Source organism: Carcharodon carcharias, chromosome 26, assembly GCF_017639515.1.
Source record: "Carcharodon carcharias isolate sCarCar2 chromosome 26, sCarCar2.pri, whole genome shotgun sequence".
In the NCBI taxonomy this organism is placed as follows: Eukaryota; Metazoa; Chordata; class Chondrichthyes; order Lamniformes; family Lamnidae; genus Carcharodon; species Carcharodon carcharias.
The window spans coordinates 38121300-38131048 of record NC_054492.1 but is presented as its reverse complement, the minus strand read 5'-3'; the positions used below and the strand labels follow the sequence as shown (position 1 = coordinate 38131048).

The following is a 9749-nucleotide window of genomic DNA, read 5'->3' as shown; positions in this document are numbered from 1 at the left end:
GACACTTGTAGAATTCAGGCTTACGATCCATGCCAGGCAGTTGCCGTAAAGACTTGCTGAATAAGAAATGTTCATTATTTAACTTTCTGTGGACTTAAGGATGAAATAACAAGAATAGATGATGAATGGAGCATGGCACATTGCTGTAAACTAGCAGCAATGTTCTGTTCCGTGAGTCTTTTTATGGGAATAATGGATGTCTGTTACAAGGAAAATTAAAGCTTTTTCTGAGGAAAATTCCATTTTCTCCATTTAAAAAGGCCACAGACAAATATTTTCCAGAGGAAACTCAACAACTACATATAAAAACCCTGGTTTAATCACATTGAATAGCAGCACACCCTCTGCTTTGTCAAGCTGTTTTGTCCTAATCTCAAGATTGCTGTCCTGGTGGAATGATTTGTAACTGCATAAGAAACAAAGCTTTGAACCAAATCTACACATTGAGTTTGCAGAAACTAAACAGAATGAAGGGGTTAACAACTTTCTTTATCTCACAATTTATTTCTTGCTCAGGAAACTAGCCAAAGTTCATTTCTTCTAATACGGTGTTAAATCATTTTGTTGGATTAGAGGTGTATATGCAGCTGTACATAATAGGAATTAACTGTGCAACAGACAAGGTGAAATACTGATGTCATTGTCGGATTAGGAGTGAGTTGCTGGTACAGATCAGCTGGCTGGTATTGATCCTTGCGTTCCCTGAAAAGATCATTGGTAAAGGGCACTCTTATTTCCTAGAATTAAGAAAACAATAGAATGAAAAAGATTCATTGACCCTGAACATTAGACTCCAGTCTTTTTTAATCTCCTGTAAAATGCAGCAATAACTTTAGAACAAAGAGGCCTTGAAAAGACAGAAAGGAAGTTTAAGTCAGTTGATCCTTGGCAGACATACATGTCATATTATGTTGAGTCAAAAGATTAAAAAAAACTGAGATTAATATTTTTTTAGGCAATATTGTTAATAGCTTTGTAACCAAGGTGGTTAAAAGGATTTAAGATACGGAACAAGCCCAAATGGCAGAACAGGCTTGAGAAGCTGAATAACCTCGTCCTGTTCCTATATTTCTTCCTATGTTCCTGTTAGACGTGAACTGTGTTGCCATGTTCCTTGATTTCTATAGTATAAGCTTCCCAGTCACAATGCTTCAAGGGTAAGTGTGGTGCAGTAGAAACCATGAGCTCTGAGCAGGTGGGGAACAATAAAATCCAAAGCTGAACCACTTCAGAAGGGCATTGTTTTAAAACATTAGGCATCATTTTGGCTGACGAGATAAATGGCAGCCCTGATTTGTTAGAGAACGCCAAAGTGCCAAATTGGTTCCCACTCATTCGTAATGCACTAGATTTCTGATCCAACATAGCATTTGAATACAAAACCCCATCCCAGGAAATAACCTTCATTTATCCGGTTCTGAATCCTCAGATTGCTAAATGTGTTCCATTACTGTGAATTTCTGCCAAGAGACAGCAGAGTACTTTACAATTCTGATCACTCTAAGGTGATGAGATGGTGCTGAATCTTAGAGCACTAATGTTTTCTGTGTCACAATTACATTTCTGCATTCCTCTCAGCTCTTGATCTTTAAAGGCTGCAGTTTCTCCTAGCAGAGGACTGAGATAGGCTAGTCCAGCCTGGGCAATCGGATAGGGTGTTCATGCCTTCTCATGGCTGCTCAAAGGTTACATTGACAGGGGCATCTACCAGCCTTCATCAACAGCAGAGAGCTAAATTAGGATGTTAGAAATAGGTATAATTTGTCCAGGAATTTGAATTGCAAACAAACAAATACAAAGATCTCTAATCATTTCAGTGCAGAATCTAGAAATGTTTTCCATTGATCAAAATGCACAGCGGACGATTAATCAGACTATGGTCCAAAGATTTCAAAACATACTATATTTATCTCCACTTCGTGGTCTATGTATAAAACATCTTGGTAAATAGCTGGATGTATACCAAGAATCAACTACATAATAGTTTTTTGAAAAAATGTTATCATAATGTTGCTGATTAGTTGCTTTATTTGCTACCACAAACAACCCTCCACTTAAAAAGATTTATTCACTTAAACGTCAAAGTGCTTCTGACCTGCAGCCTGAAACGATCATTTTCTAATCTCCACAGTACACTCATCAAACATTTGGTCTCTGATTGGCCTGAAGCTATGTGTTTTTTTCAAGAACAATTACATATTACCTCAAAGTTACACCACTTTACCTTACAAGCAGGATAAGACATTGTGCATTAAATGTTATTATACTCCTTTTGGTATAAAACAACATATTATCTGACATTACAGGGGATCTGTGGGCATATCTATAATATATTAATAGTAATACTGAGTTCCTGCCTATAACGTCCTTGAATGAAACACGCATGATGCTTTGACATCACAGTTTTTCTCTTCTTCCCTTGATGTGACGCTCTTGCAGTTTAAAGACTGATTTGGACTATTATGGAGACCCAATATAGTCCAGTAACTAAAAACAGTTGCCAACCAGGGCTTGCTGTTTGCTTACCTAGGTGTATTGCTGGTGGCTTATCTAGAGATCAAGGCAAAGATAGACACTCCAAAAGGTCGAAGAATTGGGGTTGACCTATGAGGGTGATTGAAAAAAACAAGAGTCAAAGTAATCCAGTGTAACAAGGATTAATGGTTCCAGAAATGTAACAGTCCAGAATAAAGTTGTAATATAATAAAAGCATAAAATTATATATTTTGCAATAGCCCAGATTTTGCTGTGAGTGGTGAAGGGATGGCTGTCATTGTTCACTCTGTGTACAGCTGCCAAGAGAATACTTGTGGGCTTGTAAGTGGTGATTACTAGTTTGGGGGCATCTGATCCATTGCTGTGCCCCTACAAGGCATCTGCGCCACCTCTGAGCGGGTCAAACATCAGGGAGACTCTTTAACCAATCAAACTGAAGAATCCTCACCAGGGCACACAGGCTGCAAAGCAGAAAGTAAAACAGGAAATATAAATTGCATCAAAATTATTGTACAGTAAACAAACTAAAGATTGGGGCACACACATGTAATTAAGGGGGAGCAACATAAAAGCGAAAAAACAAAAAAATATGTAAATCTGCAATATTCATTTTCTTCTGAGGAAATGTGACTCCATATTTGTGAAATTAATTTATCAGGGCCAGCGATGTTATTCATGAGTAATTATCACTTATACACCCTTAAAATTGATTATACAGCACTCACCTTTTTTTCTGTCTTTCATCTAAGACTAATGGGTAATTACACTTAGCTCATGTCATGACTGTGATCTGCCTAAGACCCATTGTTGAAGACTACAATAGTGCCTCCTGTGGAGGAGCACAGTATCACTGGCAGCATCTTCCAGATGCCTATGTTTACTGTGCATGTGTGGATGCCAGAAGTTGTTGTCAATTTTACCCTATACTAACAACAATGGATGACAGACTTGCTGGTGTTAGTACAGTAAAATTACGAATAAACATAGTTATAAAGAGAGTTGTTGAGCCTTGGCTTTATGGGGACAGGCCAGTGGAACACAGTTTGACCATAGCAACAGGCAATTTTCAACAAAAATTAATTTAGGCCGATTAGGCAAGGGAAATAAATACTTAAATGTTACCAATCCTATGGAAATATTGCATACTGTAATGGCCCCTGTGCTTACAATGAATTATTGAGTCCTACCATGCGTAATGGCAAAAAAAGATCTGCTAGCTAAAAACAGTTGTTGCAGTTACCGCTATTTCATCATCTTAAATGAAAGCATTATGTTCCAAATCTCTAGTTACTGTGCTGTGCATTTTTCCAGTATCAAATACAGAGCACCACTTTATTTCATGCATTTCATTCATTCTGCAATAACTGCTATCAGGAAAGCCAAAATATAGCAGACACAGCAGTTTATGGGAACTATTTGAAAGCACAGATTTTAAGTTAGAGAGTTAAAAATAAGGATGAGCTTCCAGGCTCACACATTGATCCATCATACAGCAAGATGTTGTTTTGAAGTTCATCCAAGTTTGGAATGTCAATGGTGGGGACGGGAATACATTTCCACTCTCCCTAGATTCCCCCGTTACAGAATAAAGTGCTCCCAGGTCAAGTATAGCATGAGCCAGACACAATGTGAATTCTATATGTCATTTAATTTGTCTCAGCAAAAATAACAGTCATGACTACATCCTTAACTTTTTCAAATCATTGCTTTCTCATACCCATGCATTAGGTTGCAATTGTAATCTTCATAAATCATTACTCAGTTACCAAGTTACTGGATTTGTATTTATATATTAGGATGTAACAATATTTTTGATTACCAAAACAGCAGGCAATGCATCAGGTGTCTATTTAACTGGATATCATTAAACCACCTTCTCCGGGGCAATTGGGATGGGCCAGCCCATGACACCCACATCCTGTGAGAGAATTTTTTAAAAATGTGATGTGATCACAAGGGAAATTTTACAGGGCTATTAACCCAGAGTGTGCCCTGTTCATAGGGGCACTGATTGGAGAACTGAGCATGGAGGTCATCGTGGGCCTATTTTAAGGTGTTTCTGATTATGTTGCAAAATCTGGAAAATAGGGAACATCCTGATTATGCCTGACTTTGGCAGCCAATTATCCAGTTGGCCTATCCAAGACTCCTGCTGGATGGGAGGGGTCAATAAACTTATCTTTTTGTGTAGATGGTCCAACACCATGTGTGGAGTTGCTATTATACATTACAGTACACTGGCAGTGTTGACATCAATCAGGTGAATGTAGTGGGCACTATTGGCCATGCAGGCATCAAAAGCTGTGATTAGTTTTAGTGTCTGACTGTGCCTCTTATTTTGCAGATATTTTGCAAATTGTTTTTTCCTAACTGTATTAATTTTGTACATTTGCAGTGAGGCCATGTCTACCATGGACTGCAGTGGTTCAATGGCTCACCAATTAGCAATGGGTAATAAATGGCCTTGCCAATGAGTCTCAGATCCCAAGAACAAATATAAAAAAGTATTCTCACTTTAACTTTGCCGGTTTCCTCCAAGCAGCAGCAGGGGATAACTTCCAAACCTTTCAACCAGCAGGTGCACCGATGCATCAAGCAGAACGACAGAACCTTTATTTGCAAGAGCAAATTCTTTCATCAGTTTCCCCATGGAAACCAGGCAGCAACACAAGAGAATCCTGCACTTTCACTGTGGGGTAGGTTTTCCCAAAGTGCAAAGAATTATACACATGTAGCTACATGGGCTCTAGTCCCCAATCCCCCCACCCCCTCACCTTTCATGAAAGAACTACCACTCAGTAATGTTCATCTGTCTATGGCCATGGGGCCAGAAGCAATGCACATCAACGTCTGCTACCCCAGTAGCAATCCTGATTTTTTTATTTTATGCTAATTGATTCTGCAATCACTATATGGAGGGCACTGATCCACAGGCTGAGGGCATGCATGCAAGATCTCATTTTCAGACAGGATGAATCTAAGGCAGGAGCTTATTGATGACCACTTCACATAATACCTGGAGGTTGGAGGGAATTAAACGAAAGAAGAACATCAGTACAAACTGTAAACAACTCATCTGATCTCAACAATTGATCTTCCACCAAGCTGCTGTTGTGACCTTTAGAGTTTTTAGCAGAGGATTGTGAACTCAAAGCAATTCAGAAGTCACTTTATTCACAAAGCAGTTGTGATAAGTTATAATTTTGATGTCAAAGTAGCACAGTTGCCCTCAAAGATCTGTCCTTATTGGTATGCACCTGCCTTATTTAAACCAAATAATTGAACATCTACAACAATACAGCCTGAATATTAAAAGAGACTGTGTAGCTTTTCAAGTAAATGAGGCTATTATCATGAAGTACCCTGTGTGTCAAGGAAAGCCGCACATTGCTTTTATCTTCTTTGCACCAGAAAAACAACAGTTAACAAAATTATTTCAGTTTTTGAAGAAAAATTATGGGCTGCATTCATGCTTAAGATGTAAGAAGGTGATGATGCAAAGACCCCTTAGTTTAGCAGTGATCATCTTATTCAGCCAATTACTTCAATGAATTCAACAGCTAAATTAAATGTTACAGACATTCACGGTCTCTGGTTTGACCTTCTGGTGTGTACTGAGTATCAGATCAAAGTGATGGACTGCACTAAAGTCCTTGGACTAAGATGGGGGAGAATTAGACCAAAGTTCTTGCTTCTTATGGTCATCCTTTGACTCCTGTCAGAATATCTGCCTTTCTGGACATTGGTGAAAGACAAGGTCAATCTCAGCTGTAATGTCTCCCATTATAAACAAGCTAGCTATCCTAGCTATCCCTCACTGCTTAAGCTCCCACATGGAGAAAAGTCATTTTATGGCAGAAACAACTTTAGAATGAAATAACCCCAGATGACAGGAAGAAAGTCAAAGCAAAACTAGACAGTGGGAACTTATATGGTAAACATATTAAAAATCCAAATTTATATGTATTTCCCACCTGCTGATTCTTATGTTCCAACGTTTTTCTATAAAATTTCATAGGTTCATATTTATAATAAAAACTGACTATGTAAACATGTCACACTGTAATTATACCTCCTTGACAGTGATGGCATAAAAGTATCCCATTTTTTACATCTCCCAGCTCCTCACCCTGTACTGTAGACAAACCCAGAGGTTCAAAGCAGCTCTACTTCTCAAATTGCCATAAGTTTTGCTATGCATCATTAAATAGTGTCAAGGATCTATCATAATTTTCCTAATAATATTGTGGGATTATTTAAAACAGGCTTATGTTTGGGTGTGTATGTGTGGGTGTGTGGTTCTGTGTGTGTGACTAATTTAATTAAACTAGAGGTGATTGGACTGCAAGGTTTAAATTATCAAAGAAGTTAGGTGTAAAACCGGCATTTGAAATGGAGATGAGTAAATTAGGGTGAGGTCTCAACAGAAACAGTGTGAATGAAATTTGCATTTTTAGATAAGTGGGAAAGATGTTTGATTTTCAAAGGGACAGGGAAAGTGTTTACAACTGGCAAGATAAATAAGACAAAGAGATTATGTTGATTTTTCCCAAGCATTGGCCATATTGATAACATGAAAGATGTTTATATTCTGGGAAAAGTAACTTCTAAAGAAAAGTTGAAGCAAAGGGATTTATAGATGAAAAAGGGAGTAGTATATTTAAGGAAGGATGGAAGGCTGTGTGAGGGGTGCCTGTGTGAGATCTTGAAAGGCGCACCATGTAAAACAGACTGGTGGGAAAAGCCTCGAGTCACCCTGCAGAAGTTCGCTGTTCCAGTAACCAAAGTCTTTGGAAGTCCATTGGTATTATGTGAAGTGGTCATCAATAAGATGTCCAATGAGTGTTTGTGGTAAGATTGTTAGATGACTTTATAAATTTGGAATCTATTTGGACTTTTGCTTAAAGGGGGTGTATAGTTGGGAGTCTGGTTAAGTAGAAATTTTGGGAACTATTATAACTGCTTAACTATATAATCTTGTGTGTATTTAAGCTTGTTCTTCTTCTGTTAATAAATGTTAATTTAATTTTAATTTAACCTTTAAAACCTCTAAAGGTGGTAGTGGACTCATGACTTCTGACTTCAGAACACAAACCTTCTCATAATAAATACAAAAGGCAAAATCGTTGTGATAGCTTGGCCAAATCACCCTTGTATATTTGGTCAACCTGGCAAATACCACCTGCTATATCATAACAATAGTAACACAAAATCAAAATATTATATAAACATAAGGACAGAATATGTAGCTTTAAAATGTGGGACTTAATTACATCTGTAAGCCCTAATCTAATTGCTTATCCTCTAAACCTAATTTATCTAAGAGGCTCTCGGTCTTGGCTCCCTGTGTACAAACCCAGGGGAAATGGACTAGTATCATATTATATCATAGCATTACTAGATTTTATATAATTTGTCATTTTGTGCTGTAAAATATTCCCCAATAGAATACCTTTAATTTTATAGTTTAAACTAGATAGGGTATGGTAGTAATGTAGTAATGTAACCCAGCATGAGTCACATATTCAGAAACTGCGAGGCAAAAAACGTGTTAAAATAACCAATAACATACTGTAATATCCTGCATTGTCAAATCAAGGTTCACTTTGAGTTTAATATAAAAAAAATGTTGAAATATTAATGTTCCTTCAGCGTGTACTCAAACACAAATACTTAAAATGGTCGTAATCTGTGTACTGCACAAATCAACAAATGTTGCTTGACTCAATCATATTGTTTACCTGTGTATGATGCGTCAGCAGTATAGAAGTGCAGATTTCACATAAGCAATTCAGTATTATCTGGAAAAATTATACAACTAGTGTATTGGCCTACATTTCTTAATGGTATATCTCAGCCTGCATGTCATAAAGCTTATACTTGACAGAAAATGCAGTATTGACTATATTGTCTAGATCTGACCCCTAACTAATGTGTGTTATTGGGCCACAAGCAGCAAATACCTGCCAGAACATAAACCCATGTGATTTTTTTATGGGGTTTCATTTCCACTACATGCTATTTTAGTGTACTGGTTAATACATTAAATACTCGTCTACAGTAATATGTTCATTTAAAATAAGTGGGTTAACAACTGGATTAAAAGTAGCACAGACAGGAACTTAACATCAATGCTAAATTAACTAGTGTCCTAAAAAGCACACAGAGGAATCAAATCAAAATTCCAAGACAACAGCATGTACTATCAACAGAATCAACAGTAAAAACTCACCAAGCTATATCGACAACACCTCGTAGTCCCATGTCCCCTTACTACCAAGAAGGACAAGAGCAGTAAGATCATGGAACATCACTCACCGCCAACTCCTCCTTCGAGTCACATCCTACCCTGAATTAGACATTTCCTTCCTCATTGCTGGATTATTATTGTGGATTTTGCCACCAGTATGAGGGTCACAATGGTTCAGGAAGGTCCACCTTCTTCTCTTCTCTCTTCTTGGATTAACTAAAGATGGACAATAAATGTAGCCTTGCCAGTACCCCCCCACATTCTGAGAACAATTAGAAAATACATTTAGGGGAAGAAAGGTGTATCACTAGTTATCCAATCTGTAAGCTCTGTCAATAACTCTGACCATCAGATATTCCCTTAAAAGGATCGGTCCATAACAAATATCACTACTAACCCCAGGCGCATTCATTCATTTGCGGGACTTCTACTTCCAAACATCTTAGGTCTGATTATGTGCCATTTGATTAATTTCTTGTGTAATGTCACATCTCATTTGTATTCCAGTCACCTGGCTCCTGAACAAACTATGTAGACCATCTGGTTAAACCTGGTTACATTCCTTCAAAAACTGTCTCCCTGGTTGTTAATAGCAACAAGCAGAAAAGAAAGACACCTTGATCTTCATCCTGTGAACATTTGCCAGGAGTTTTCTAGATCTCAGAAGTCTCTAGCATTAACTTATGAAGTATCCCTCTTCCTTAATCCATTATTTCTTTGGTTGCGATGATTGTTGTGACTCCTATCGACTGTGTTATGTCTAATCTAGCCCAGGTGATTTGCCTGTGATTAGATAAACCCACAAACCTAATGCAGCATGTTAATATGGTGCCCCAGTGAATGTAGTTTGGATCTGCTGTTCTTCTTGCCTGTCTTTTGGATGCAATGGCCTGCCTACACTTTCATGTGGCTGGTTTGAAGAAGAGGAAGGGAATTATCCTGATGTCCTGGCCTCAAACAACATGTAAAACAGATTATCTGGTCATTTAATGAATTGCTTTTC

The 9749-nt window shown here is 37.8% G+C and overlaps 1 long non-coding RNA gene across 3 annotated transcripts; it reads right to left on the bottom strand.

Moving 5' to 3' along the window:
- Window positions 1-530: 530 nt before the first annotated feature.
- Window positions 531-9236, bottom strand: LOC121270026. 3 transcript variants are annotated; one of them, XR_005941462.1, is made up of 5 exons: window positions 8729-9112; window positions 5011-5106; window positions 2945-2957; window positions 2527-2604; window positions 531-737 (listed from the first exon to the last, which is right to left on the bottom strand). It is a non-coding gene; the product is annotated as an uncharacterized LOC121270026 (long non-coding RNA). The 3 variants fall into 3 exon arrangements; XR_005941463.1 differs by lacking the exons at window positions 2945-2957; window positions 5011-5106; window positions 8729-9112 and adding an exon at window positions 9144-9236; XR_005941461.1 differs by lacking the exons at window positions 2945-2957; window positions 5011-5106 and having other exon boundaries at window positions 8729-9105.
- Window positions 9237-9749: the final 513 nt, after the last annotated feature.